Source organism: Channa argus, chromosome 5 (assembly GCF_033026475.1).
Source record: "Channa argus isolate prfri chromosome 5, Channa argus male v1.0, whole genome shotgun sequence".
Lineage (NCBI taxonomy): Eukaryota > Metazoa > Chordata > Actinopteri > Anabantiformes > Channidae > Channa > Channa argus.
The window spans coordinates 29275282-29283936 of NC_090201.1; positions in this window are offsets into that span (position 1 = coordinate 29275282).

The window sequence follows — 8655 nt, forward strand, 5'->3', positions numbered from 1 at the left end:
TTTTTGTGGGTCTTAGACAGAAACATATTTACTGCTCAGTTTTACTTTAGTTCATGCACAGAAACGTCTGCAGCATCATGATCTACCTTCAGACAACAGGATGGAGACGACGCCCTGTTTATCTGCAGCACCAACAACTTCCACAGATGATCAACACTGATGATGCAGAAAAACTGTGCAGGTCTGTTCCAGCATATGAGGAATCAGACGGATGCTGCATTCACTGCCTCCACCTGAGCTGTGAAGGACGGTTATTTAACATTGATTAGTACTGATTAGATTGCTGGGAACTCTAATCACATCAAGCAACATTAAAAAAAAAAAGGAAATATTGTATTATAAAAATACATGTAAAAAAGAATCAGAATACTTATACAAATAGTAACATTTTGCTATTCACAGAGTCTTTTACCTAAATGATGAACTACCATCAGACATACGGATTAAAAGGTGTGAAGGCCTGTAGAGACCCCAGTTCCGTTCTGTGAATTAGAGCATTACACATATCTATCAAACACAGTGCACACAATGAAAACCCACTTAGATTTATCTACAGACCCAGAGACCAACATGTAAAATGGTGAACTACATAATGATGTAATTGGATATTTTACAAGACAGGAAACTTTGATTATAATGCAGAAACATCCTTAAAATGACAAATGAACCAAATCATATCCTTCAGGTATCATTGAAATGGGTAATTATTGATCTTTAGCTGAACTACTTAAACATTTTGAAATATTATAATGCAGACAATGTACTGATATATTTCATTGAGATGATTAAAGAGTAATAAAGCTCAGATGACACCAAGCAGTCTCTTCTTTAATATATAATTTGACCAAATTCATACTGAAGTTCTTTTCTGAGCCACAGATCAGTCAGAAATCCTCAGTCTGGTGCTCCTAGTTTTTTCAAATCACCTAATGAAACCTGATTTTGGTCTATTGTACAACAAAAAATTCCTTTTTCTTTCATTCGTTTCTAGAACAATTTTTTAGAGCAATTTCAGACACATATATCACAGATTGGATTTATCTAAAGTGTTTTCAGTGCAAACAGAAAAAGTCATCAGCAGAGAGGAATCCACATCTGAGCTATGCACAGAGGGCCACTTACTGCAAGAAGAGTTAGTTTCAGAAAGCTGAAGACAGCGGTGGTGAAAACAGGAAGGTGTGGGGGAGGATCATACTGATGTCTTTTTGTTTGACACTTTCTTTTTTTGTTTTACCAAATACTGAGTATTATGACTAAATATATACAGTACAACAAAAAACAGTTGATGAATGTTTGGCTCCTGCAGCACATAAATTAATCCTAACATAAAATCAGGTTGTCTGAGATGTAAATATTATTTATTACTACGGTGATCTTACTCAAATCTGACGCTCCTGACATATAGAAAATATTATATAGCAAATATTTTGCACAAGACTAAAGTGATAAACTGATAAATATTGTTCTGAGGCTGCGTTCACATTTAAAACCCTAAAGATTTCTTCAAATGTCAGAGCAGATCTTTATGTGGTCATGGTTCAGCTCATGTGTGAACACTGCTGACACTAAACTGACACGTGAACAGGAAATCTGAGGAAATCTACACGCATAGTTGAGTTGGCACAGGTTTTACACCGGATGTCCTATTATCACAACCCTCCACATTTATCTGGGCCTAGAACTGGCACAGAGAGATTATCTGAAATATGATTCACATGTGAAGAAACATATAACCCACACTATAGGACATGTTTGGTGTTTGTTGTCGTTCTAACTGAAAGTAGCTACATACTGTAGTTAAAGTGGTGTCTTCCAATCTCCCAGTAAACCACGCAGCAGCCAAACTAGTCTCAGGCTCCAGGCTAATGCAGGTTTACACATGATGTCACATTCACAGCCACATGTTCCTCTGCATATATGGACCCAGAGGAGCCAAACTCAGAGCCACAGTTACCAAACATTCAGCCTGTACCAGTTTCCTGGTCGGCAGCGCTGCTCTCCAAATCTGAATCAAACCCGATGTGCACTCTTTACATGTATATTCACCTCTGAGGCAGTTCAGACCGTGATGAAACAGCTTGAACAGAATCAAAGCTGATGCTAAATACTTTTACCACTATCACATTCATAAACCAGCTACAGTAGAGGGCACTGAGATATGTGAACTGAACACAGTTGAATCATATTTCACAGATGGACCCAGATAACAACTAAAACTCTATTGTTGGATGTAAAGTAATGAAAAAGAGGCTGTGATTAGGCCAAAATACAAAATAATTTTTAAAGTGTCAGTGAGCAAAAGTTCAGATTACAGTTAAACATTTTACCAAATGCTTTTACAAAGTGAGGAGCACACACAGGGGTCACGTTAGGTTCACTGTCTTACCCATGGACATGTGTAACCATGAGGAGCCTGGAGTTGAACCATTGACCCTGTGCTCTGTGATTCATGGACAACTGCAGCTGAGTCACAGCTGTTGTGTGTAAAATGTGTTTGAGGACTTTAACTTTTAGGGCGACTATGGTGCATGAAGGTAGAGCGGTTGTCTACCAATCTCGCAGTTATTGGTTCAATCCCCGGCTCCTCCGGTCACATATCAAAGTGTCCTTGAGCAAGACACTGATCCCCGCCTCAATTTGGACAATTTTATTGGCAAAAGCATCAAATTCTACAGAATAGTGAATGGGGCTAATCCTCAGTAGGCCTGTCATGTTTGCTCTGAATTCATGTGATGAGATGTAGCTGATCTGTGCACAACAACTTCTACATTAACAAAAATGAGACCTTGCAGGTCCTCATAGATCAGTCAGATCTATCAGTTTGTGTTGTCTCTCCATCCTCTCCGTGCATGACTGTCAGTCACTATGAGCCATCGTGACTCCAACATTTGATTAGATGGTGAGAATGTAGATGGTTCATGAAATGAGGAGAGGACTGGGAGGAGAAGGAGAGAGGAAGGTCTCCATCATACAGACTGAGAGACTGAGGGACCGTGATGTCAATAAGAAAAAACAGATGGAAAAATGTTAAAGATGTAGAACTTTGTCAAGATGATTTAATTCAAACTTTGCTTTACACACTGAAGGAGCTGAAACATTGGTGATCTTCTCCCTGTGCTGATGAGACCAAACCCCTTACAGAAACGAGGATCAACATGCGACCGGTGATGCATGAAAAGTCTCAGACATCAAACAAAAAACAGATCTACACTTAGGAAGTAAACACACCCTTTATTAGAACTCTGCAAACATTAACGGTTGAGAATAGCAGCCACTCCCTGCTTTACATTTCCTCAGAACTACCTGTTGTCACATGTCATCATAAAATCTTGTATGTAATGTATAATAAACCTTATCTGAAAAACACAGAGACATTTAAAATTAAGTGTTTGTGTTGTACTCAAACACGTAAATAGATAATATTACTGTGAACGCTCCCTGGAATAACACGACAGGCTCCAAGTTAAGAACAATGAAAGTACTTAACAACTACAGATTATAGTTATATAGTTTATAGATTGTGGTTCAGGTTCTTAAGACAAGAAAGAATAAACATGCTTTTCAGAAACAGCATCCATAACATTAAAAAAGACATTATTTCTCATTGTAGCTGCGGAATATTCATGGTCTGAGCCCTTTCAACCTGAACTGAACGTCTCTGGTTCATTTTAGTCTCTTGAACTCAGTGTTGTTTGATTGATTTTATTTAAATTAAATGATCTCCTGCTTTGCTGTTTCATTGATTCACCACACACTTCTAAAGTGCTTCTGTTCAGCTCTGCACTGAGGTTCATGTGGACTTGTCTTTCTGTCTCAGACTGAGCAACAGCCTCAGACCCTGGATGCCATAGTTTCAAATAAATACAAAACTTCACAAACACAAGGTTTAAATTTTTGCATTTGGGTGTGTAAAATGGATAAATGAATGACATGTTATCTTTGATTTAGTTCAAATTACATGTTTTTGTTTCCTACTGAAGAAACTTGAGGATCTGTGTCTGCTGAAGTAATAAAAACATTAACATTTCATTAATCTGAGTGGGTGAAGCCGATGGCAAACATCCGATCTACAGTCAGGCGCTGACATGTAAACATTAACCTGAGGCAGCAGCAGCACTCCCTCATTTTAGATTTCCTCAGAAACATTTATTGATACAAGCTCACAGTTTCTTATCAGCACATTTTTATCTGAAAGCTGACACTCACTGATTAAACACAAGAACAAGTAAAAGAAGAAATAATACACTAGAGCTAAAATGCTTAATCCCTCTTTCAGTTAAACTTTTAAATGACCAGAAGTGAAAGCATTTTTTGTGTGTGCAGTGAGTGTGTGTGGTGGGGGGAAGGGTGGGGGAAGGGTTGTGGGAGGTTGGTGTGGGACTGATGGGTGGGAGCGTGTGCATAGATTCGGAATATGAATTGGAAATTCGCACAAGCCCATCATTATTAACTGTACTGCATTTTGAGCATTTTATGTATTGAGGTTGTTTATGTTACATATTTTATGTTTGTTTTACGTCCTGTCCTCACCATACTGTTTAAATGTTATGCAGCATTCCCTCTGCCCAAGCCAAATTTCTCCCAATAGAGACAAAAAAGTTATTTTTATTCACATTTATTTTCAATCTGATGTTTTTGTCGAGGAGTTTTTTTTTTGGTATTACAGAAATGAAAAGTAATGCAGTTTTTTCATTACACACACACGCACACACGCACACACACACACACACACACACACACACACACACACACACACACACACACACACACACACACACACACACACACGCACCAAATTCCTATACTGGTGATGATGGTTCTGGACCATCATCATTAATTACCTGTTGTTGTGTCCATATATTAACAAAATAGATTTATTGTACAATGGAACACAGAGGTTCCAGTTTGTAATCAGACACGATGAAAAAAGCAAAAGAGCGAAGAAAAGCAAATAGAGAGCAAATAGAGCCGCCTCCCCAACAGAAACCAAGACTCTTATACTCTTAACCAAAAATATCCTTCAGGTCACAACACATCCTATTATTTTCCCAGTTCTTCCAACTTCTACTCCCACATACTTGAACTGCCCCTCCTCCAACTTTCTCCTCCTTAGCAAAAGTTTTCAGGGACAAACACCCTATCCTGTTTTTATACTATTCTAGGCCAAAGGTTCTATATCTGTATTGTTTTACCAGTAATACGTGAGAACTGTTTAACTTTGGGACATAAGCCAGGCCTTTTCTGTTATCACTAACACACATACCCTTCCCGTCTCCAATAAACAAGCTACAAGCATACAAATTAAAGGTGCTCCTACAGTCCTACATGTAATACAATGTATATGTTATATTATAGATTAATTATAATTAACATATATTATACATTAACCACTACAATAATTTCACCCCTCTCTGTGCACTTTCATCCTCAGGTGAAGACAGTTTGTCTCCTCCCTCCACGCACCAGCACCACCCAGTGCTTGAGTCTAAGAACTACACCATGTCAGAAGACAAGAGGTAGATTCAGGAACAAGAGGACGATGTGGATCCAACTGAACTGACTCAGAACCTGGTGAACCTGATGACCCCCTCAGGTCCAGCAGGTCCTCCTGACAGTTCTGGAATCATAAAATCTCATCAAGCCCATGTGAACACGAGATTCAATGCTCTGAGGAGGGGGAGGAATTACATTACAGTTTATGTTCAATTACACACAAAGGATCTGATAAATATGAAAAATCATGTGAAACAACAGGAAAAATAACTTCTCACAACTTTTAACATGTGGAGCTGCTAGAATGTCTGTGACATATTAAGTAACAGGTGTAAATACACATAATAAATAATAGAATCACTTTACAATAATGAAAAACACTTTAATTAAAATGTTTCACTGGTGAAATCAAACATGATGTGTTGAGCTTTAAGAATTTTTAAATTTTAAATGTGCCTGCTTCATTTATAAGGTGCCAAATGAACTCGCTCCACCTCCCATGTCTGACTGTTTTAAACCGCGGATTCACAGTGGCATCAGGACGAGAGTCTCCTCCAGAGGGGACTGAGAGGATCCAGCATCTTCTAATCTGCTGTTGTATCAATACAGATGTTCAGTGTGCATTTTCCCTATCAAACAAACTAATGAACTAAGGTTCCTACTTCTGACACCAGACTGAATAAAATTATCTTCTATCTATAAAAATTATCTTTTATTTTGTGGTTGATTGAACCATGGAGGGAATCTAAGTAAAGACTGGAGAACAACTAAACTATTTTGACAAATTCAGGCTCCCACACTGACAGCAGGGATATTCATCTGTGTAAAGGAGCTTTAATTGTCAGTGGCTGAAGATGTCTCTTCCTGTCTGTCTCAGCACCTTTTTGAAACAAAACAAAAACTGGTTTCTTCACTCTCCCTGATGACACACAGGCGAAGTCTCAATTAAAGCTACAGTGTATCTTATTGTGAAGAAAGTCTGACACACATGATACAGACTCATACACATCTGTGCCGAGATATTCTGTCCAAAAAAATTTGTTTGGACCACTGAGAGAATTTCACTTATTTCTGCTTAAATAGTAAGTTTGGTATTTGTGCTGAAATAGTGCAGTGTCACAATCAGGTAATTTGGTTTCATGGACCCAAGTAAGGAGACGGCAAGTAGAGGTACAGCATAAAAGGGTTATTTATTATAAGGAACTAAGGAGGGGTGAAAAACTAAAAATCACTCCACAGGAAGACATGTAAGGAGGACAATGACTTCAAAGATGGAATAAGAGAACACAAAGTAACTAAACAACATAAATCCAAATGTAAACTTAAATACCCAAAAGGGGAGGACAACTTAGATTGGGACTGTGCCAGGGGAGCAGGGAAATAGACTATAGACATACAGGCAAAACGTCAGAACAGCTACTATACCAACAGGGTGCACACATTCAAGACAGACAGAATAGAGACTAGACAGGACTACATATAAAGTACACCCAGGGGCCAGACAAACCTGTAACTAACATTAACACACAGGTAAAAGGATAAATTAACAAGGACTAATGAACCCAACTAAAAAGAAGCTGACAGACAAGGATAAATAATAATCAAACTAAGTGTAAGGCAGAGGGAACTAAACCAATACAGGGAGCAAGATATAAATAGACAGGTGAGGATAAGCTAAGGCAACAATGTAACAAAAGGGGAACTAAACTGCACCGCAGCGAGATCAGTGTCCAAACAGGTAAGATCCAGGAGCGTGAGCAACAGTGGGGAGAGCTGGGTATAAAAGGTCAGGGGAGCAGGTGAAACAATCAGGACAAACGAGGGAGATAAAGACACCAGAACAGACTAACAGGAAGTGGGACAGGAGGATCAAGCCAAGGGCATAAATAAACCTGGGAAACCTGGTGAATGTATGAGTTTGTTTTGTGTTGTGACTGAGTTCTTTATGCTGCTCTCTTATGAAAATGAGTTTTAAAGTCTAAGTGAACCTGTTTAAATAAGAGAAAGTTAGAAAGTCATTATACAGCAAATCACCTACTGCAATTAATAAAAACATTACAAAGACATAAAAAGTTGACTTAAGTTACTGGGAAAATATCCAGAAAAAAGTCTAAATGGAAATAAGTTAAACAAGTGAAGACCCAGTTTGCTGTTGAAGGAGCACATTATGTGCTGGAGCACATTATACTGATACCTGCTTCGCATTTTTGTCTTGTCCAGGATTAAAGTATTAAAACATTTTGTCTGAGCCTCTGTGCAGTGTGAACCATTTTACACAACTGTAATGTTAGTGATTTATCAGCAGAGGGCGACGCCTTATCAGGCACAAACCCCCCCAGCCAGGACACAAAACAAACCAGACTTACGTCCAATTTTTAACTTTGTAAATTAAGTTCTGAATTATCCTGATGAACAACAAACACACTGATGAATTTACTGCTTTAATGATGCAAACAAACACTCGATCAGAGTCAAACTGAACATAGGTAAATGGGTCATAACGAGGTTCATATTTGTGACAGTGACTGACAATCAGGATGAAATAAGCAGGTATTACATTATTCTACCACCTCAGAAATGGAAACACCACAAAAAAAAGTGAACACAAAGATCCATCAAAACCACTAGATATGTCTTGATTTCCCAGACTACAAGAGTACAAGTACTTATATTTTAGTACTCACCAATACCAAGTTCTACTAAAGTGTTGTAGGGGGTTTGTGAAGTGTCTGAACTCATGAAGTCTTCAGTAAATTTTAGGTAATGTAAACTATTGTCATTAAGATTTACTTTTACATTTACATTTAGTCATTTAGCACACATTTTTACCCAAAGCGACTTACAAGTGAGGTATAAGTGAGGTAAATGATTCAATAATAATATGAAAACTGAATCCAGCTGAACTTGGTGCTGTGTTCAGGGGCAGATCCTGACATTTTAAAGATGTGAGAAAATGATTTTTAGCAGTTCCACAGTCGATAACTGAGTCTGACTGTTTTACTACAAGATTTAAACACAACTTTCTTTTTTACTGCCTTAGGCTCAGCTCACTTGTCACTTAAAGAAAAGAAGCTTTACAAGGAGCAACTGTGTGCAGCACTAGTTTGTACGTGAAGATGAGTTAAGAATTCCTTCTCTTCCTGTGATCCACAGGTGATGAGA